Source organism: Schistocerca piceifrons, chromosome X (genome assembly GCF_021461385.2).
Source record: "Schistocerca piceifrons isolate TAMUIC-IGC-003096 chromosome X, iqSchPice1.1, whole genome shotgun sequence".
Taxonomy (NCBI): Eukaryota; Metazoa; Arthropoda; class Insecta; order Orthoptera; family Acrididae; genus Schistocerca; species Schistocerca piceifrons.
Genome location: NC_060149.1, coordinates 364,669,449 through 364,692,512, shown reverse-complemented (window position 1 = coordinate 364,692,512; position 23,064 = coordinate 364,669,449). Strand labels below are relative to the sequence as shown.

The window sequence follows — 23,064 nt, the reverse complement described above, 5'->3', positions numbered from 1 at the left end:
CCAGCAGGAGAGTTAGGATCAGCCGCAGAAAGTGCGGATATGCATTGCCTGTGAGGCGTTGCGGAAAGATGACTTGTCCCACGAGGCGGTCGCCAATAATCCCCGCCCACATATTGAGGCTGAACTGGTGCTGATGATTCTCTACCACCGTATCATAAGGATTTTGCGTAGCCCACAAGTGCTTGTTGTTAAAGCTGGTGATACCGCCCTTGGAAAGGTGACCTCGTCTGCGAATAGAACTGGTGACAGAAATCCCAGTAATGTGGTGGCCTGTGCGACGAACCAGCCACAAAACCGTCATCGCTGAGGGAACCCTCTAGGTTAAAGTGCCTGCACGCGTTGTAAGTGATACTGGTAGTGGCAGTAGTCTTGGATAATGTTCCAGATGGTCATTTGGCTTACCCCATGCTAGTGGGACACCTGCCTGGTGCTGATACGAGGGCCAGTGTCAAAGATGTTTCATCCCCACTTTCAAGTGGTCATACCTTCCTTGAAATACATTTACTGTCCTATGACCACTTTTGCTCCTTATTCTCTCAGGGACTGTTTCCTGCAATTTTTCCCCATTTAGCTAAATCAGCTTGTAGATATCGATGTAAATTACAAATGTGTGTATCGTGCTGTTTGCCTACTGACGAACTGTTTTGCATCAGCTTTTTGTGTATCCACTGTTCCAATTTTAGTTGACGTTTGTCGGCGGTTAACAGATAGCCATGAAGCTTATCCCTGTAATTTGATAATGGTCCCGTTGAACAAAGACGATTCATCGCATGTCCCATAGCTGTTTTGATATATAAAATTTTGGATGGGTGCTCATTCAGCGGTTCTCTGATAGTTCTCCTGTCTCTTTGGACGTAAGCCGTGGGGCTCTTGCACATACTTCCCATACATGAAACGTTTCTCTTCTAATCTTCTGTTCAGAGTACTTGAAACGCTACCCAAAAAAAATTTTGTTGGATTCGATGTTCAATACTTTGTTCTAATCTTATTGTAAGTTGTTTTTTCGGCACACTGTATACACGGTCAAACAGAGATTTATCCTACGGTCCTCGTGAATGCTAGTCCAGTGTTTTAATCACCACACTTTTTCTCTTGAAGTATTGTATTTTCTGGTTGTGCTCCACAATAATGAAACAAGGAATCCATAAGTCTCGCAAGACAGGTGAGACAGCAAGGGTGGACTGAAAATTGTGGCTGCTTCTTCACCGATGCAGCAGGCAGGTGTTTTTGGTCTAAGACTTGTTTTATTATCAAACTACCTATGTAGAGTCTCTTGCCACCACAGTTCCTTTCCCATTTGCAGCTAACCTACTTCAATTGCGTGTCAGTCAACATGCAAAATAAGGTTCCAGCACCATTATTCCTTCGTCATTTTTATAGCTACAATGGTTATAATCCTAGTCTCATGGTTGATTACATATTATTCACTACTTGCTGTTGTTCATTCTGATTATGAGCTGATTTATCGTGTCTCAGTTTGCACATTGGGCATATATACAAATGATTTCAGGAGGCATTTTAAATGTTTTAGGAACTATGATACGGATAAATTTGAATTTAAATGGTCATATAAACACGTGTCCATTTTTAGTGGGTTTTAGAGCGAGTAGAAATCTTGAAGCAGAGACTTTGCGGGTTCTCTGACAATATAGGATGTGACTTCCTACACTGACGTCAGACTGAACACTGCCTGGCCCTCTAAACGAGCCAGGGCTATGTTAAACCAGAGGCAGTAAAAATATAGCTAACTGTGTGAAATTTACGCAAGGGCTCTTTTCAGAGACTGTTCTTCCAGTCAGTATAAACGTTGCTGCAGAAGGCATGAAACACTCATATCAGATCCCAAAAGAAACCTGGCTGGTGTGGAGGCAAGGCCAAAGGCATCCCAGACCAAAGCCAATGCTAACCGAGAAACTCCAGTTTCGGACATTCAGGAACTTAAATCGTGGAGGACCAACCACTTTTCTCGAAGAAAGCGAAGGATGGACGTAACTAGGCGAGGATCGTAGGGTCTTCCGCTAACACCCATGACAAGGAGAGTGGGAGGGTGTATTTGGTGTAAAAGGCCAAGGGGTGGGGACAGTCCAGCAAAAATGGGTGGGTGTGAGGAGGGTCCTGCAACTACAAAGGGTGGGTGGTTCATTACAGAGTAAAAAACAATGGGTCATCCTCATATGGCCAATGCAAAGACGGCAGAGGATTACAGAATGCCTTCAGGAGAGGCGGAATGAAGAATGCCACTTGGCGGGAGTTCCCTTATTTGCAGAGTGTTTATTAGACAGATGGGTGGCACCCAAAGGGTCTGCCCATGACTAAGCGAAAACGAATTTGATTTGAAGCTGCAAATCTGCCCCCAGGAAGGTTATGGAGGGTGGAGGGGTAGGTGGCTACCATCTTAGTCAGACAATGGGAAAGCTCATTACCCCGGACACCCAAAAGGCCGGGAACCCAAAGGAAATCAACCAAACAAGCAGCATGTTCAAGATCAGTGAGAAGGTCGTGGATGTAAAGACCAGAGGGAGGCAGGAAGAAACCCAGTCGACAGACTGAAGGCCACTCATGAAGCCCATACATAATAAAACTAGGGGAAGGAATGAATATTCAATAAAGTAAAGTACTCGATAAATGGCCATCAGTTCTGGAGTAAACACGTCATATGTGGCAGGAAGGAGATGGTGTTCTGCGCCAACAGGGAATGTGAAAGCATATCCCACATGATTGGCGGATCTAGAGCCATTGATGTAAAATAACAATAACACCCCAAAACTCCTGTAAATTCTTACAGAACAAACAATGGGGCACCATCGGAACGATCAAGGTTTCCAGACGCCGGAAGGAATCCATCCGAATCCAGGGAAGAAGACCTAACTAAGAGGGGGGGGGGGGGGGGGTTGTCTGGGAGAGACAAGAGGGAAGATGGAAAAAATGACAAAGAGAAGCTAGCTGGAGCCCAACTGGTATACCTAATCAGGGGCAGGCAGTGGATGGGCGACGTGCTGGAACTGCTAAAAGAATAGAACAGAAGGGTTGAGCAGGTAAGAGCAGACAGCAATGGTGTAGGAAACCAAGAGCTGGGACTGCTGAAACGAAATGGGGGGGGGGGGGGGGAATCCCAGTGCCAGTCAGAAGATCGTCAAAAGGGCTCCAGTGGCCAAATGGTTACCACGATGGTGGACTGGGTCCAAGAGGAGCAGTGTAGGATGGTTAGCTGAGCCATGAACTTGTCAACCATAGTCTAGATGGTACGGAACTAAAGCCTCATAAAAGCAGAGGGGAGTTAAATGATCTGTGCCCCCAAGAGGTGTGAGCAAGAAAGCAAAGGACATTGAGTTTACAGACACAGCCAGTCTCCAGGAGGCATATATGGAGCAATGTTTTCAAACAGAAGGCCCAAGCTCTGGATCGGTATGGACCATAGTACAGCGACAAAAACGCACAACACTCGATTTAAGGGGAGAGAATTGTAAATCGTGTGAGACAGTCCAAGTGGAAGTGCGCCAGATGGTACCCTCAAGCTATCATTCTGCAGAGGCCACCTAATTGGAATTAGCCCAAGCAGTGGTAACCAACGGTCCTTCGGAGGCCATGAGTCTATTAATAACGATGACGAAAAGAAAGACATCTAATATGGAAACCTATAGAACGCCATTCTCCTGGGTCTGCAGACAGTTAAGAACGGTACCAACTCGAAATCGAAACGACCGGTGGAACGGGAATTGACCTATAAAAATCGGTAAGGGTGTCCCAAAGACTCCTGTCATGGAATTTAAGTAAGATGTAATGGCCACAAGTCGTGTCGTAGGCCTTACAAAGACTGAGGAAAATTGTGACATGATGGCAGCACTGAGAAAAGGCCTGCAATTCTACATTTTACAGCTGAAGCAGATGATCGATTGGAGACCATCCATCCTGAAAACCACACTGGTAAGGAGACAAAAAGTCCCAAGTTTCGAGTACCAGACAGAGCTGATGAGCCAAAATCGATTCAAATAACTTCTAGGGTATGTTGGTCAACTGATCGGCTACTAACTATCGCGCGACGATGGATCTCTGCTGGGTTTAAGGACAGGAACCACGATATTCTCTCTCCACTGAGAGAGGAAAACAGCCTGGAGGAGATGTTGTAGTTGTGAATGATTGAGGTGTTGAAGCAGTCGGTTATGGATGGAATTGGGGCCATGGTCTGAATCATGGTAAGAGGACAGGGCCAGAAGTAGTTCCTATTCAGTAAAAGGTTCATAGTAGGATTCCACATGACAAGGGGTAAAACGTAAGTGGGAAGCTTAAGCACACTGTTTCTGGAGGATGAAGGTGCCCAGATAGGAGGCTGACGCTGATGCTATCACAAAATGGATTGAAAGGTGCTCAGTGAGAACCGATGGATCCATACAAGGATAAAGGTAACATGTGAGGGCAAGACCCAGGATGGAAGATGACCATAGGCAACCTTGTAGGGTGCAGAGTATAGCCCTCATCTGTGACGAGGGGACAGAAAAACCTAGGGAGGAGACAAAGCAATCCCAACACATCTGCTTGCCCTGTTTGATTAAGTAATGGGCTTTGGTGCGGTGGTGCTGAGTAGCTCGATTGCGATCACAGAAGGCGATGGGAATGGATGTGCTCCACCATGGGACTAGTTGCCGACGAAAATGGCCTGTTGATTGGGGGATGGCAATGCTGTCAACGTGAATAATCGTATCAGACAAGTCATGGGCGGTTTCATAGATACAACCTGACAAACCGGGGATAAACACTACCTTGGAGGTATATAGAGGCCAATAAGCGCAATGAAAGGCCCAACAGGATAACCTGGCCATTGGGATGTGAGAAGGGAATGAGAGACTCAATGAGAAGTGGTAGCTATCGCAGAGGTCATCAAGTGGCGATAAGTGTAACGAAGTGAGAAACAGAGGGGAAATGAGCAACAGACGAGTGGCAGAAGAAGTACCATAAGTGGCACTAAAATTAGCAGGGGAACCATAATTAAGAAGGCACAGTGCATAGCCCGCAAGAAACTGGTCTATGAGGAGCCTGTGACTAGACGAAAAAGTACTACCCTACAAGGGGTGATGGGCATTATAATCCCCAAGGAGGAGGAAAGTGGGGGGAGGGGGGGGGAGTTGCTGAAGGAGGGTAGTTAGGACAGCGGACATAGGTAGTCTGACAGAAGGGAGATAGAGATTGCAACACGTCACCGCTGAGTCCAAGTGGATACAGATGCCAACTGCTTCTGATGTGGTACAAAGGAGGATCCATGTACAAACAGCGTCCTATAGACCAATGTGCGAACGCCACCAAAAGCCCTCAAAGGGATGACCCAGTTCTAACAGAAAGCATGGAATCCACAAACGGTTGGTGAGTGAGTATCAGTAAAATAAGAGTCTTGTAGAGTGACACAAGCTGCAGAGTAGAAGAAAATAAGGGATTGCAACTGCAGAAGATGACAGTAGTATCTGTTACAATTCCATTGAATAAGCATGGAACGGGGATGTAAATGGGATGTGAATGGACCAAACCCTGTAATGGCGCCAGGTCACCATCCATCACCAAAATGTACCAGGTGACATCCATAAACAAGAGGTCAGACTTAGGTTCTGAAGCGGAGTCGGCAACTCTGGGGGCACTGGAGGTGCCCTGTCCTAAGAGTTATGTTTGTTCCTTTTCTCTTTCAAAGGTCAAGGATGTCAGGGCAGAAAGAGATAGCAGGCTTCAGCAAGATTTGGAACTGAGAGAGATTGGGAGACCTTGGGACCCACAGTGGAAGTGTAGCAACAGCCCTCTTGTCTGGGAGGCGCCAGGGGGAGGCGTCCAGGAGGGTACCCAACCACTGGTAGATGCCGAAGAAGCGGGGCGTGGGAACCACAGGAGGGCAGAGGAGGGGGGTAGAACTGGGATAAGGAGGAAAAATTAGATGTCAAGGCGGGGCTCGGAGGCTTGTCAGCTCCGTAAAGTAGGATAGATGGAGATCTGTGGCATCTCTGCTGGAAGAGCGCAATGCTAGTGCACACACAAGTGTTTCAGAGCACACCGTTCATCGTACATTGTCGAATATGGAGCTCTGCAGCAGACTACCAGTACGTGTTCACACGTTGACTCAGTGACATCGTAAATTCCGATTGCAGTGGGCACGAGACCACCGGGATTCAACCGTCGATCAATGCAAACGTGTCGGATCCTCGGGTGAATTACATTTTTGCTACACTAGGTCGATGGTCGTTTCCACAGACGCCGTCATCGAGGTAAACGGCGGCTCGAAAACGAGCAGCGTGCCACGGATGCAGGCTAGTGGGAGCAGTATTATGCTATGGGAGACATTCTCCTGCACATGCGTGGGACCTCTGGTAGTAACCTAAGACATGCTGAAAGGTGTGAACCATCTGCATCCCTTCATACTTGACATCTTCCCGTACGTAGTAGTAGTAGAGGGGTTTTGGGGGCGCACGACAGCAAGGTCTTCAGCGCCCGTTCAGTATCATAGTGAGACGGGTGTCAAGAGAAAAAAACTCAGAACATGTACATAAAACGGAACATAAAACACGGGGAACAATCATTGAAAAATATGTGCTCACCCACACCGAAGCGTGGGATGAAGCAGGGCGTCAGCAGTAAAACATGGACAACACAGGAAGAAAATGGTAGAGGGAGCTAAAACAATGTAGCAGATGGAAGTGGCTGGCTGACCGCAAGGAAAAAAGGGAGGATTCAGCCACTCTGCAACACACTAAAACCTCCAGCCTAAAAGTTTAGACCAGAGTCCAGACACATCAAAAAACTTAAAAACCCTAGACACACACGCCTCATCGTTAGCTAAAACACAAGGCAGATCCCCATCAACTTGTGCTTCTGCCCGTGCATCACGGTATAAAATGCAGTCAGTTAAAATGTGCCGGACAGAGATGTGCACACCACAAGCATCACAAAACGGAGGATCCTCCCGCCGTAATAAAAAAGCTATGTGTGAGAGGACAGTGCCCGATCCGAAGACGTGTGAGGGCCACCTCTTCCCGCCTGAGCAACCGGCAGGAGGAACGCCACGGCCGAGTGGTTGACTTTACCGACCGCAGTTTATTGGCCGTCACCGCCAGCCATTCGTCCTCCCACAACTCCATGCACTTCCTGTGGAGTGCAGCGATGACTGACTGCAAGGGGATAGGACACTGAACCACATCCTGCTCTCTGCAGGCCTCCTTGGCAGCCCGATCAGCCTGTTCATTGCCCCATATGCCGACATGACCAGGTACCCAGCAGAAGGATACCTCTTTACCCCGCTCTTGGAGCAAGTACAGTTGGTCATGTATCAGCTGGACCATCTCCTCAGTCGGGTATAGGTTCTGCAGTGATTGTAAGGCACTAAGAGAATCGGAGCAGAGAAGAAATCTATCGCCCCGAACACGATGAATCTGCTCCAGTGCCTTCAGGATCGCGTGGAGCTCCGCTGCGAAAACGGTATATTCAGCAGGGAGGCGAATCCGGGTAACATGATCAGGGAACACCACAGAACAGCCAAGGAAATTCTCCTATTTGGAGCCATCAGTGTAAACGACAGTGAAACCGTGATGCACATCTAAAATGTTAAAAAACAGTGACTGGAATGTAAAATCTGGCGTGCCATCCTTCTTAAAACGAGTCAAATCTAAAATAAGTTTGGGTCACCGGAGGAGCCAAGGTGGAGATCTGCTCCAACCGCGACGTAAAACACGAAGACCAGCCACAGACATCGCAGCGAGGCAATCCTGTGCGCGAATCCCATAGGGCTGCGTCGCACGTTGCCGGTTATGAAATAACCGTGCCAGAGGAGGCTGAGCAACGGTATGGTATGCAGGTGTGTAGGGTGTGGACAAAGTTTTATACGCCTGGCATACCGTAAGTAGCCGTCGCCGCATATGAAGTGGCGGTTCACCTGCCTCTGCACAGAGGCTTGGTATGGGGCTAGTTCGGAATGCCCCAGTGACCAACCAAAGCCCTTCATGGTGGACAACGTCCAAAATCTTTAAGTACGAAGGCCTCGCAGACCCATACACCGTGCACCCATAATCGAGCCGAGATAGCACAAACGCCCTGTAAAACTGGAGCAGACAAGTCCTGTCAGCGCCCCATGTACTGTGGCTAAGACATTTTAAAATACTTAAAGCCTGAAGCGACCGCCGTTTCAGGTCTTTAAGATGAGGTAACCACGTGAGCCTCGAGTCAAAAATGAGCCCCAGAAATCTCACCGTGTCTTTAAAAGTAAGAATAGTGTCCCTCAAGCGCAACTCAGGAAAGGTTAAAATCGAAAGTGAACGGTTAAAAAGAACACATACAGACTTCTCGGTGGAAAACTTAAATCCACTCTTCTGCGCCCAGTCATCCTAACGCCTAATCGTAAGTTGCAACTGACGAGTTGTCGTTGCAAGGCTTGAAGAAGAGCAGAACAAAGAGAAATCATCCACAAACAAAGAACACTGGACAGGACTTTTCACTATGGACGTAATGCTATTAATAGCGATGGCAAACAGAGTCACACTTAAAACGCTACCCTGAGGGACACCATTCTCCTGCTCAAAGCGATCAGACAGGACCTCACCAATTCGGTATCTAAAATATCGTGGCGAGAGGAAAGACTGAATAAAAAGAGGAAGACAACCACGAAAACCCCATTCGTGAAGCTGCGCCAGGATGAGACGCCTCCAAGTGGTATCGTAGGCCTTCTCGATGTCGAAAAATACACCTAGAAGGTGATGACGGCTGAGGAAAGCTTGTTGTATAGCCGCCTCCAGGAGGGCAAGGTTATCGAAGGTGGAACGAAACCTCCTGAACCCACACTGAAAGCGACCAAGGAGTTGCCGGGATTCTAACATCCAGACAAGGCGGCGGTTGACCATCCGCTCCAAGGTCTTCCCTATGCAACTAGTGAGGGCAATACTACGGTAGGTACTTGGGCTCGTGCGTTCTTTCCCAGGTTTTAAAAAAGGGATTAAAACTGCCTCACGCCACGCGTCAGGAAAGTGACCCGACGCCCAAATGTCATTACAAAGTGCGAGGAGGAGTTCTCTGTTGCGCATTGTGAGGTGCCATAGCATACTGTAATGGATCCTGTCGTGACCAGGGGATGTGTCACGAGCTCCAGACAATGCAGAATCCAGCTCCCACATAGAAAATGGGCAGTTGTAAGCTTCATGAGAGGTGGACTGGAAGTTCAGACTACATCTCTCAGCAACCGCTCTATGGCGCTGGAAACCTGGATCCTGACTGGTTGTTGCAGTAACGGTGGCAAAATACGCTGCCATAGTCTGGGCAATGTCTCGCGGCTCCGTGTGGAGAGTGCCGTTAGTCATTACAGCAGCTATGGGGCACCTCCCTCCTCTGCCAGAAATTCTCCGGATGGTCTCCCACACAATGGAACTTTTGGTGGAACGATTAATGGTGTTCAGGAACGTTTGCCACGACCTCTTCTTGCTCTCACGAATAATGCGGCGACATCTTGCCCTCGCCACCCGAAAGGCTGCAAGATTCTCAGCAGTCGGCCGACACTTGAACCGACGCAGAGCCGCACGCCTGGTCCTGATTGCAGTGCGGCAGTCGGCACTCCGCCAAGGCACAGGTGGCCTTTTCTGGTGGCCAGTGGACTGTGGAATGGATACTGCAGCGGCGTGGTGGACCGTGTTGGTAATATGATCCACCCACATCTCAACATTCGCACAGTGTTCGAATTGGGCCAACTGGCTATAAAGCGTCCAGTCAGCTCCACTGAGCACCCATCGTGGTGGTCTCCTTTCGGGGCCCACGCCATCTGGCAGGTGAATCCAGATTGGGAAATGATAACTGCCGTGCAAGTCAGCGACCACTTCCCAGTGAGCACTGGCGGCAAGAGCTGGAGAGCAAAGCGAGAGATCAATGGCAGAGAACGACCCAGTCGCCATGCAGAAATGAGTACTCTGTCCTCCATTGAGCAAGTAGGCACAGGAGACAGGAGAAACCTCTCAATTGCTCTACCTCTGGGGCAGGTAATTGCAGAGTCCCAAAGCACATTGTGGGCATTAAAATCACCACAAATAATGAATGGCTGGGGGAGCTGTGTAAGAAGGTCGGTGAGGGCCGCTTCATCAAGAGCATCATGTTGGGGCAAGTAAAGTGAACATACAGTCAATGGATGACGCACGTGCACGGACACAGCGACGGCCTGTAGAGTCGTCGTAAGTGAGAGAGGCGAGGAAAATACCTACGCCTCCTCTAGCTCTCTCTCCATGCAGGTCGTCCTTTTTGTGGAGTGTATAGCCTCGTATCGCAGGGGAGTATGATGGATGGAAATACGTCTCCTGGAGACAGAGACACAGTGGTCTACCCTGAGAAAGTAGACGAAGTTCCTCCACATGCATCCTGAACCCTTGCAAGTTCCACTGGAGTATGGGAGCCATCTATGTTGGGGGTAGCACCTTCATCCTGTCTCTCCGACGGGGCGGGGAGACCGCAGCATGTGGAGGGGCAGGCGTGGGACGAGATGAGTGCCCCAACATACATCGTATTCCATCAACTCTGGGGAAGAGTCAGATGAAGCCTCGCGTAAAACAACATCCGCATGGTCAGATGGTTTACCACGGGATTTGACCCTCTGTTGCTGCTGCACAGTAGCTTTCTGTGGTTTGGTGGACTTTGAGGGAGCTGATGGGGGAGTGGTAATTGGCGCACTTGGCTTGAGGACAACCTCAGCTGTCATAGGCGCGAGGGGCTGGACCAAGTTCGCCACTGTACCTTTGTCTGCCGTTCGAGTAGGGGCTACTAGCTCTGAAACACCAGCTGCGGTGCAAGTGCACTGACAGCTGCAGGTGTTAGTGCCAACACTCACCACCTCAGTCTGCGTCGAGGCATCGACTTTTGGAGTAGGCTTCTGTACCAGGGATGCAAAAGATGTAGCAAATGTGGGAGGTTGCATCGACTTATAAATCTTCTTGGCCTCACCATAGGGGATACGCTTGGTCGTTTTTATTTCCTGGACCTTGCGTTCCTATAAAAATATGCGGCAGTCCCGACTCCAAACTGGGTGGTTCCCAGAGCAATTAATACATTTAGCCGGAGACGAGCAACCAACTCCTTCATGAGCAGCCTGACCACAGTTTCCACAAGTCGTTTCGCCTTTACAGCCTAAGGTGGTATGCCAAAATCGCTGGCATTTGAAACAGCGCATTGGGGCCGGGAAATAAGGTCTCACACTAAGGCGAAGGAAGCCAGCTTTTACATGTTCAGGAAGTTTTGTGCTACTGAAGGTCAGAATAAAGGAGTCGGATTTGACAAGAGTGCCATCAACCCTCTTCACGATGTGTTGGACATCAACGATACCTTCTGGAGCCCACTCACGTTGCAGTTCTTCCTTGGGAATATCAACTAGATCCCGGCATGTCACAACACCTTTGCTGCAGTTCAAGGTGCTGTGCAGTGCAGTGTCTATGGCATACTCTCCAAGGCATTTAGCAGATTGGAGGTTAGTTGCTTGCTGGGAAGTGGAAGTTTCCACTAGCAAGGTCCCATTACGTATGCGCTTCACCGATTTTAAGGAGCCACAGATTCCCTCCAATCCCTTTTGAATATAGAAGGGCGAAACCTTCTCAAAACTACCCTCCTTCCGTTTCACAATGAGAAACACATTCGGATTACCAGAATGCCTTCTGTTACCTAAGACTGAACTTGTTAAAGAAGCGCCGGAGTCAGGGGGACTGACTGCACGGGCCCTCTTAAGAGACTGGGTGTTGGAACCTTCCAGCGGCCCACCCTTTCCGCTGGGAGGAAGAAAAGAGGATTTCGAAGGATCCATCGCGGTCCCACGAGCAGCTAGGGAACTAGAAGTCCACCTAGACAGAGCCCCGCGTGCCTAGGTAAGCCTTATACAACTGAGGTGCGGCAGGTTCCCCAGAGGTTGCCCGCTATCGACTGTTCCACCTCAACAGCCATGCATCTCATCAGCGCGCAGCACACCTTGAGATTGAGGGTTTATTTATAGAGGTTTATTCCATCCTCGCGATCCGGGCGGTCAAGCCAAGATCCCCATTCCCTGAGACACACAACGTTCCACCGCCGCGCCGCACGGTGGTCGCTGAAGTATGCTCAGAGGTTACGGTGACAGGGGACGGGCGGCGCTTACCAGTCCCCAGCTCAGGAACCCCGGGGTCGCCAAGCCCGTACCCAGCAAAGGAATGCTGAGCCCCTGGGGGCTTCCCGTACGGCGATGTCATCTTTTAGCAGTATGATTGTTAAAGTCACGGAGCCATAACAGTGCTACAGAGATCTGAGGAGCATTATAGTGAACTAACATTGCTGTCTCGGTGACCAAATTCGCCTGATGTAAATGCTATGGAACCCATCGTGGTCGCTATCGGGCGCCATCACCTGTACCCAAATAAGTGGCCCGTTATTTACGCGAATTACATGAGCTGTGCATAGACATCTAATGCCACATAGCTCCACAAGCCTACCAACAAACTGTTGGATCCCTGATGCACAGAAGCAGTGATGTATTTCGTTCCAAACACTGACAAACAAGCCGTTAAGCAGGTGATCATAATGTTTTGGCTCATTGTACAATTGTGTTTGGTCAGTTTTTACCTCTACTGATGTTATGTAGTAGTAGAAGGGTAAGTTTTGTTTACTGGGAACCATAATTAGGCTCAACTCAGATAGCAGCTCATTCTGTGCTTTCCATAACCTCATTAAGTATTGTTCAGGTGACAAAATTCAGTGCTGCTGTTTTGACTCCTTTCATTCTTGCCCCTGACATATCGCATCCAGGAGACGGGGACTATTATCATCCTTCCTGCATCCTCAGAAGGCTACTGTCACTAGCAATCCTATTCACAAAAAAACCTAGCGTAGCCTATTTGCTACACTCCTATAAATACACGAACACCTAAACAAAATAAATTCTTGGCAAACACCCGTCATCTTCTAACTCTTAACGAATACAGTACTTTGCACACAGGCTCAACTCCATCTCCTTATTTCTTCCTCTGGCACACAGTCATATGACTCATGCCTTAGTGCTTACATGTGGTATAACCTCTACACACTGCATAAATAGAACAGCCCCTGTACAAAAATCTATGTCCACCGACCCCATAGGTCTCACATCATTATCTCCCACCCCACGTAACCTGTAGCATGGCAGGTTCCATTGCCCTCAACCCATTAAGTCTCTGCTGGCAAATGGCACATGCGCCTCTGTGTCCAAAAAATGCTTGTACTTTTTACCTCTTACAACACCCATTAGTCCCATTTGCGTTTAACGGCTACTTGCCACCTCCTCGTCCACCTCTACATTCATTACAAAAACTCTGTTACTGATACCCTCCATTTCCTCTCTGTGACTAGCGACAGTGTCTTTGTAAATGCCGCTTCCGTCCATAGCTGTAACACTTAAGTTTCGCACCAAATAACCCACGTCTATCTTGTAGCCCTATATATATATGTCAGTTTCTTCACATCCCATCGTTAACGTAACAGCAGAATACAGATTACTTGGGGCACCTGCACGTGCCGTTCTTCACATGTCTGATGACAATTTTCTCAAAAAAGCATCGAACGCCCTCTACTCAGCTTCTTGCAACAAAACTTCATTTACAGCATCACTCTGCCCTGACTCATACATGTGTTCAATACATTTCCTTATACTGTCCGTGAAACATTCTTCAGTTTCCCCGTGCCTCTTCACAATATTGCTCAGCTGCCCCCGAAAATAATTCACATTAATCTGATTTTTGTATGTTGGCAAAAGTCGCTTCTCCAGCTACACTAAGCTGGCTGCATTTTCTAATGCACCCACACCTCATGTACGTTTTTGCTTCTACCAATATTCGCCATTTCGATACATGCAACACTTCTCTATCAGTCCAACCACCCACCGCAGCCGATATTTTAAGGTCCTCTAAGAAGGACCGCACATCCTCAGATAATTTTCCAGAAAAGAGAACAATTAATCCAGTGGCAGGTGAATCCATTATACTGGGATACCTGAACTAATGCTAGGTATTCGTCACTATCTGTCAAGTGCCCATGTAGGCATATATTATGTGCTATCAGGTGTGCTACTTATTCTAAGAATACCTGCACTGCTTCTGAAACTGGCAAACCTTTTGTCCCTAATTCTGCCATTGTGATACTCTTACTCTCTGTTACACACAGTAATCGAAAAATAAATCACAACACCAAAATAGCATCGCAAATTAACCAACTTTCATTTCATAATGAACCATTGTGCAGAGCGACTGTAGGTTAACTAAGAAAGGATTGAAACACACACAAGCAGTCGCAATACCACTGCTTTTTTATTATTCTTGCGTATCCACAGTTCAGATATAAGCAGCCATATTCAGTGCATTTGAGTGACTTACTATCCAACAAACATGCCGCAGTACATGTCACCATATGACTTTACTAGTATATAGACAGATGGAAACTCAGTTTACGTCTGCCTATACACCAGTGAAGTTATGTGGTGACATGTACTGCTGTGAGTTTGTTGGATGGTAACTCACTCAAATGCACTGAAGATGGCTATTTATAGCTGAAATGTAGATATGCAAGAATAGTAATTAAAAAAACAGTGGGAATGCGACTGACTGCTGTGTTCCTATCCTTCCTTCATCGCAAATTAGCCTTTACGATCTACACTCCTGGAAATGGAAAAAAGAACACATTGACACCGATGTGTCAGACCCACCATACTTGCTCCGGACACTGCGAGAGGGCTGTACAAGCAATGATCACACGCACGGCACAGCGGACACACCAGGAACCGCGGTGTTGGCCGTCCAATGGCGCTAGCTGCGCAGCATTTGTGCACCGCCGCCGTCAGTGTCAGCCAGTTTGCCGTGGCATACGGAGCTCCATCGCAGTCTTTAACACTGGTAGCATGCTGCGACAGCGTGGACGTGAACCGTATGTGCAGGTGACGGACTTTGAGCGAGGGCGTATAGTGGGCATGCGGGAGGCCGGGTGGACGTACCGCCGAATTGCTCAACACGTGGGGCGTGAGGTCTCCACAGTACATCGATGTTGTCGCCAGTGGTCGGCGGAAGGTGCACGTGCCCGTCGACCTGGGACCGGACCGCAGCGACGCACGGATGCACGCCAAGACCGTAGGATCCTACGCAGTGCCGTAGGGGACCGCATCGCCACTTCCCAGCAAATTAGGGACACTGTTGCTCCTGGGGTATCGGCGAGGACCATTCGCAACCGTCTCCATGAAGCTGGGCTACGGTCCCGCACACCGTTAGGCCGTCTTCCGCTCACGCCCCAACATCGTGCAGCCCGCCTCCAGTGGTGTCGCGACGGGCGTGAATGGAGGGACGAGTGGAGACGTGTCGTCTTCAGCGATGAGAGTCGCTTCTGCCTTGGTGCCAATGATGGTCGTATGCGTGTTTGGCGCCGTGCAGGTGAGCGCTGCAATCAGGACTGCATACGACCGAGGCACACAGGGCCAACACTCGGCATCATGGTGTGGGGAGCGATCTCCGACACTGGCCGTACACCACTGGTGATCGTCGAGGGGACACTGAATAGTGCACGGTACATCCAAACCGTCATCGAACCCATCGTTCTACCATTCCTAGACCGGCAAGGGAACTTGCTGTTCCAACAGGACAATGCACGTCCGCATGTATCCCGTGCCACCCAACGTGCTCTAGAAGGTGTAAGTCAACTACCCTGGCCAGCAAGATCTCCGGATCTGTCCCCCATAGAGCATGTTTGGGACTGGATGAAGCGTCGTCTCACGCGGTCTGCACGTCCAGCACGAACGCTGGTCCAACTGAGGCGCCAGGTGGAAATGGCATGGCAAGCCGTTCCACAGGACTACATCCAGCATCTCTACGATCGTCTCCATGGGAGAATAGCAGCCTGCATTGCTGCGAAAGGTGGATATACACTGTACTAGTGCCGACATTGTGCATGCTCTGTTGCCTGTGTCTATGTGCCTGTGGTTCTGTCAGTGTGATCATGTGATGTATCTGACCCCAGGAATGTGTCAATAAAGTTTCCCCTTCCTGGGACAATGAATTCACGGTGTTCTTATTTCAATTTCCAGGAGTGTATCATGAACAATCTAGACTCTCTACATTGCCTCTGTCGTCGACATATATAACAGGTTAGAGGCACTGACTCCATGCATGGTGCAGTATCCCCAAGTAACTTACAATGCGTACACCTTACTGGCACCAAATACTGCTCTCTAAAATTACTCCCAAACTCATTTAAGACACTCGGTTCCTCCAGCCTAAACAAGGTAATCTTTAAATTACGATGACATTCTTGTCTCGCTTGCATGTCTACTACACACTCTAAAGCAAAAGCAAACATTTAATCACTCGTCGCATCTTACTGACACCATAAATCATGGTTCAGACGCTGTGCTGAGTGAAGATGATGACGAATATTTTGATGCCAAACTGTAGCACCCCCAGTGCAGAGAGGGGCAGCTGTGAATCGGGCTGGTGCGAGTGGGTGGTGGAGATGAGGTGGGAGCCGGGGAGGCTCCAGAGAAAGATATCAGCAAATGTAACAAGTTCGTAATTGATGCATCTGTTCTGCTCAGTACAATGGGTTAGTGGCCAGCTGGCTGCTGAATTCTGCTGGGTTGGCTGCCTGCACGCCTTGCAGTGCTGACATGAATACTCTACCAAGTGCCGGCAGCCTCGTTACATAAGCCGGCTACATGGTCCCTGACCCAGCAGCGCGTACTCGAAGATGGCGTATCTGCTGCAGCCCTGGGCGACACCCGGCTGCGTCATGGCGCCCACAGCGACGAGACGCCCGTCCTGAGATGGCAGTGGACGGGTGGTGTGCACGGGCAGCGACCTGCAGTTACCTGGGCAGGAGCAGGCCGTACTGCTGGAGATGACCAGTGGTACCCAGCTGCACCATGGCATTAAGTTCGGAAGGGACTTAGTGCGTAGAGCTGTTGCCCTGCTCTGGCCTTGAACTAGTGACTTCTACTCACAGGTTGATGTGGCGACCTCGTCCGCCACAGCCCCCATCGTCCTCGTACTGCGAGATTAAAAGCAATTTCGTTATAAAAATGCTCAGTGCTTATGGTTGGCAACGCTGTATTTGTTGTGCATATGTGCCACTACCAGTCACGTATCCCAAAATACCACTGCCAATGTCAGCGTGGAAATCTGCATTGCCGGCCAGAGTGGCCAAGCGGTTAAAGGCGCTACAGTCTGGAACCGCGCGACTGCTACGGTCGCAGGTTCGAATCCTGCCTCGGGCATGGATGTGTGTGATGTCCTTAGGTTAGTCAGGTTTAAGTATATCTAAGTCTAGGGGACTGATGACTCAGATTTTAAGTCCCATAGTGCTTAGAGCCATTTGAACCATTTTTGAAAAAATGGACCAAACACATTGAGGTGACAAAAGTCATCGAATACCTCCTAATGCTGTGTGGGACCTCCTTTTGCCAGGCGTAGTGCAAAAACTCGATGTGGCAGGGACTCGACAAGCCGTTGGAAGTCCCCTGCAGAAATATTTAACAATGCTGCTTCTATAACCGTCCATAATTGCGAAAGTGTTTCCAGTGCAGGATGTTGCACACGAACTGACCTCTCGATTATGTCCCATAAATGTTCGATGGGATTCGTATCGGGCGATCTGGGTGGCCAAATAATTCGCATGAATTGTCCAGAAAGTTTTAATTTAATTTTATTTTATGGGCATATTGCTGTAGGACCAAACTGAGTAGCAAACTTCCAAGGTCATGGAACGTGTCAGTACACGAAATTACAAGTAAAAGTAATAATAACAAACAAAACAAAATGTTTATGAAGCAAAAAAAAGACAAGCCATACGTTTAAGTAAGCGCAATCATCAATATAACATTGGAACCAGTTTAATTTTTCAATGAACTCCTCGACAGAGTAGAATGAGTGACCGATGAGGAAACTCTTCAGTTTCAATTTGAAAGTGTGTGGATTACTGCTAAGATTTTTGAATTCTTGTAGTAGCTTAGTAAAAATGCGTGCAGCAGTGTGCAGCACATCTTTCTGCACAAGAGTCAAGGAAGTGCAATTCAGATGCAGATTGGATTTCTGCCTAGTATTAACTGAGTTAAAGCTGCTAATTCTTGGTAATAAGCTGATACTGTTAACAAGAAACAACAGTAAAGAATATATATATTGAGAGGCTAATGTCAGAATACCCACACTAGTGAACAGGGGTCGACAAGAGGCTCGATAACTTACACCGCTTATTGCCCCAAGTACCCGTTTCAGAGCCAAAAATATCCTTTGAGAATAGGAAGAGTTACCTCAAAAGCCGGGGAATAGCAAGAGTTACCTCAAAAGCCGGCCAGAGTGGCCGTGTGTTTCTAGGCGCTACAGTCTGCAACCGGGCGCCGCTACGGTCGCAGGTTCGAATCCTGCCTCGGGTATGGATGTGCGTGATGTCCTTAGGTTAGTTAGGTTTAATTAGTTCTAAGTTCTAGGCGACTGATGACCTCAGACGTTAAGTCGCATAGTGCTCAGAGCCATTTTTACCTCGAAATATAATACCATACGACATAAGCGAATGAAAATAAGCAAAGTAGACTACTTTTCGTGTCGAACTATCACTTACTTCGCATTCCGTTCGAATAATAAAAATGGCAGCATTAAGTCTTTGAAGAAGAAGCTGAACGTGGGCTTTCCACGGCAATTTACTATCTATCTGAACACCCAGAATTCTCAACTGTTCAGTTTCACTAATCATGTGCCCATCCTGTGAAATTAAAACATCAGGTTTTGTTGAATTGTGTGTTAGAAACTGTAAAAACTGAGTCTTACTATGATTTAGCGTTAGTTTATTTTCTACAAGCCATGAACTTGTCATGAACTACACTGTTTGAAACAGAGTCAATGATGCACACAACATCCTTTAGTACCGAGCTAGTGTCATCAGCAAACAGAAATATTTTAGAATTACCGGTAAAACTAGAGGGCATATCATTTATATATATAAGGAACGGGAGTGGTCCCAGCACTGATCCCTGGGGTATCCCCCATTTGCCTGTGCCGCACTCAGACCCCATATCACAAGCATTCTCAGCACTGTGAATAAAGACTTTTTGATGTCTGTTGTTAAAGTAAGAGGTGAACCAATTGTGAGCTACTGCCAGTATTCCATAATGGTCCAACTTCTGAAGCAATATTTTGTGATCAACTCAATCAAACGCCTTAGTTAAGTCAGAGAGGTGCCTACCGTTCGAAACGTTTTGTTCAGTTCATCCAATACCTCAAAGAGAAAAGAGAATATAGCATTTTCAATTGTTCTTCAAACCAATCGCGAACAATGCTGACCCAGTGACATCACATCATTGTTTGGGAATATGAACTCCATGACTGACTGAAAATGGTTTCCAAGTAACCGAACACAACCATTTCCAGTCAATGACAGGTTCAGTTGGACCATTATGGGGCCACCAAGAGCTTGGGCGTAGCTCCGTCGTAAGTTTCACTGAGAAGTACTTTTTTTTTTTTTTAGTTCTTGATGGTGACTAGGTATCCGAAACTAGTCACTATGAAGAAAACGAAAAAAGATGCTTCTCCATATAACTTATGACGGAGCTACACCCCTTTATTCCAAAACACGAATTGTAGATTATTGCCTTCGAAAGTTCTTTCGGGAAGGACATTCAAGAAAAGGTTACCATAATTGAATTGCCTTATTGTCACATATATGAGTGAGATAGTAATTAAGAGTTAGGAGTGTTGGAAAACAGTTGAAATCATTAACACGCAAGGCGCCTGTGCCCGATGGAGCTCCTGTCAATTTCCATACAGAATTTGCAAGTCAATTAGCTCCATGCTTGAGAATAATTTACCGCAGACCTCTTCAACGGAGACACTGTTGCCATCGATTAGAGACCATTGCAGCTCTCAATCACCTACAAAAAAGGCCAGCAGAATGACAGTCATTTATCAATCACGTCTGTTTGTAGCAGAATTAGAGAGCTCAAATTTAATGACCTACCTGGAAATAATTGTCGTTCTCCAAGCAAATCGGCATAGACTCAGAAAGAGCGATGGTGAAAATTTCAATTTTGCGCTCTTGACACACTGTACACAATGGATCATGAATAGGGGTAATTGGTTAGACTCGGTGTTTATAGAGTGCAGTAAAACTTTTGTTCAGTACCACATTGACACCTGGAAATGGAAATGAAATCCCATGCTTCTTGACAGAGTGTGGGGGAACGATGCTGGAGACCCGCACCGCCGTACTAGGGAAGGTCCTAATGGACCTTCCTCCGACCGTAATGGGGATGAATGATGATGATGAAGACGACACAACAACACCCAGTCATCTCGGGGCGGGGGAAAATCCTTGGCCCCGCCGGGAATCGAATCCGGGACCCCGTGTTCGAGAAGCGAGAACGCTACCGCGAGACCACGAGCAGCGGAAAACATTGACATCCACTAAGGAAAATATTTTCGTATGTGCCTGAACTGAAAAGTCCTTCACACACAAAACTCAACGTATTGTCCTAGATTGATAGTCATCAATAGTCACAGAATTGATACCTAAAGTACCCCAAGGAAGTCTAATAGCTCAATAATTATTCATTCCATACGTTAGGAGGTGATTGATCGGACAGTATTGGTAGAAATCTCAGGCCTTTCGGAGATGCTATTATTTATGAGGAAATTTTATCCGAGAAATATTTTAGTAACACGCTATTAGATGAAATGCTGTTTGATGAAGCATCACACTTTAAAAAGGGATGGCTACAAGCTCTATATGTAGAAATGTTAACTTGTGCATTTCATCGAACTTAAACAACTTAGTAACTTTTGTCTGTAACATTAACAGTTCATCACAGAAGTCATTCAAGTCATACAAACACCTGAGGTAAAAACACCTGACGATAGGATGTGGTACGATAACATAGGCCCACTTGTAGATAAGGTAGTCGTCATTCTTCGCTTTATTGAGAGGGCACTGGGAAACATGGGCTTGCCTTCGAAAGACATTGTTTGGTTCAAAATGGTTCAAATGGCTCTGAGCACTATGGGACTCAACATCTTAGGTCATAAGTCGCCTAGAACTTAGAACTACTTAAACCTAAGTAACCTAAGGACATCATACACACCCATGCCCGAGGCAGGATTCGAACCTGCGACCGTAGCAGTCCCGCGGTTCCGGACTGCAGCGCCAGAACAGCACGGCCACCGCGGCCGGCAGACATTGTTTATACAACTTTATATTGATAATTTTCAGGCTATGTAATATTACCTGCGACTGAGGAAAACAGACAACAAAACTTAAATATGTTACTTACACAACATTTGCACGTCCCATCAAGTGTGTGACATCGTCGTCTGGTAAAATTATCAGATGACTTCGAGTATATACAGATGTGGGCAGAGCGAATGGTCACATGGTTGTCTGAGTGGCAGAAGAGTGTTACATTAATAAAAAAAAGTTCTTAACAGACAGTCAAGTAACGCAGTTTAAATAGTGACGAAAACATGTTTTTAAAAAAGATTCCAAAAACCAGCTTTCAGAACAGAAACTTCAGATTCCTTCAGTTCCTCTACGTTTGGAACTTGTAGAGAAAGTGATGACTAAATAGAACTAACAACGGATCACATAGAAGTGTACAAACAACTATTCCCGAGTTCTGTCCGGGAATGGGAGGGGAAGAAACCGCATGTGATAGAGTAGAAGGTACTCTATGCAATGTGATCCGCAGAGTGTAGATATAGATGTAGTTTAAGGTATGCAAAAAAGCCATAAATCTGCAAGAGCATACTTTGAACTTCTTGAAACAATTTATTAGCGGAAAAACTCTCTTATAATTAACAAAATTGAAAATAAATTTAGTCGGCCTGTGTGGCCGGGCGGTTCTAGGCGCTACAGTCTGGAACCGCGTGACCGCTACGGTCGCAGGTTCGAATCCTGCCTCGGGCATGGATGTGTGCGATGTCCAGTCCATAGTGCTCAGAGCCATTTGAACAATTTTGAACCCCTAGGACATTACCGGAAATTGATCAGGGTCCCCTCCACCCCTCCCCTCCCCACCCCTTCACCACTCACCCATCCCCTATCCCCAATTACCAATAAGTTTCAAGAACCCCCTCCCCATCATCTTTTGTAACTGGTACCCTTGAGCAGGTGGGTTCATTCTGAAGTTGTCTGCCACAGGGAAAGAATCAGGGCGTGGCTGGTTGTTAGTAACAAATGAATGTCATTGTAATTACGTTAAGACACATCACTGAAGGTCTCGGGTGTTAGGCATCTCTTAATAAAAAATAGAATTTAATATTACGTGATTTTAGTCGTTTGAGGCCCCAACAGAGACCACACCCAGGCAGATACGTAAGTACGCTCACTTTTTGTACATTTCCGTATTTTCCACAATTTTATCTACTATTCCACACTTCTAACCATTTTTCGTAATTTTCCATATTGTTCCATAAATTCCACATATTTACGTTTTTTTCCACATTTTAAGAATTTTTCCTATTTTTTCACAATTTTACTATTTTATCCAAATACCTGAGTTTCGCCCATCTGCCCTGAAAGTCATGTCAACGTCACATCACCCCACATTGCGTCACGCCACGTCGCGACGTCACGTGACTCACATAACATCCATGTCATGACGCTCTCAGCCAATCACAGTGCAGCAGTATGTGCCCAAAAGTGTCCGAATTATCTGTCATTGCTAAGCTACCACTACGTTACTAGTATGTGTGTAACATCACAGTGTAAATTATGTATTCTTGCTAAGCCACAATACAATACTAGTGTATGTGTGTGTGTGAGAGAGAGAGACGTCATAGCGTATGCGTTAGAAACGGACACGTTTGCCTATTGGTAGAAACAATGACATCACGACATGTTCTGGAAAATTAACGAAGTTCTATCAAATTCTATAAGCACTGAAGCTTTACCGATTTCCAACCAAAGGTACTGAATGCGGTGTGACTGATAAACCCATGCTTAACCGCCACTATATTACTAGATTGTGTGATGTCATAAATATGCGTTAAAATGAGTGTATTTATTGGTAATAATGACGTCATGGTAAATTTATGACATCATAGCAATATTCTGAGATTTACC

General features: G+C 47.1%; 1 protein-coding gene across 1 annotated transcript in view; it reads left to right on the top strand.

Moving 5' to 3' along the window:
• The window catches only part of LOC124722358 (protein tyrosine phosphatase domain-containing protein 1-like), a 338,645-nt gene that overhangs the window by 904 nt on the left and 314,677 nt on the right, over positions 1–23,064 (top strand). The window lies entirely within an intron of this gene.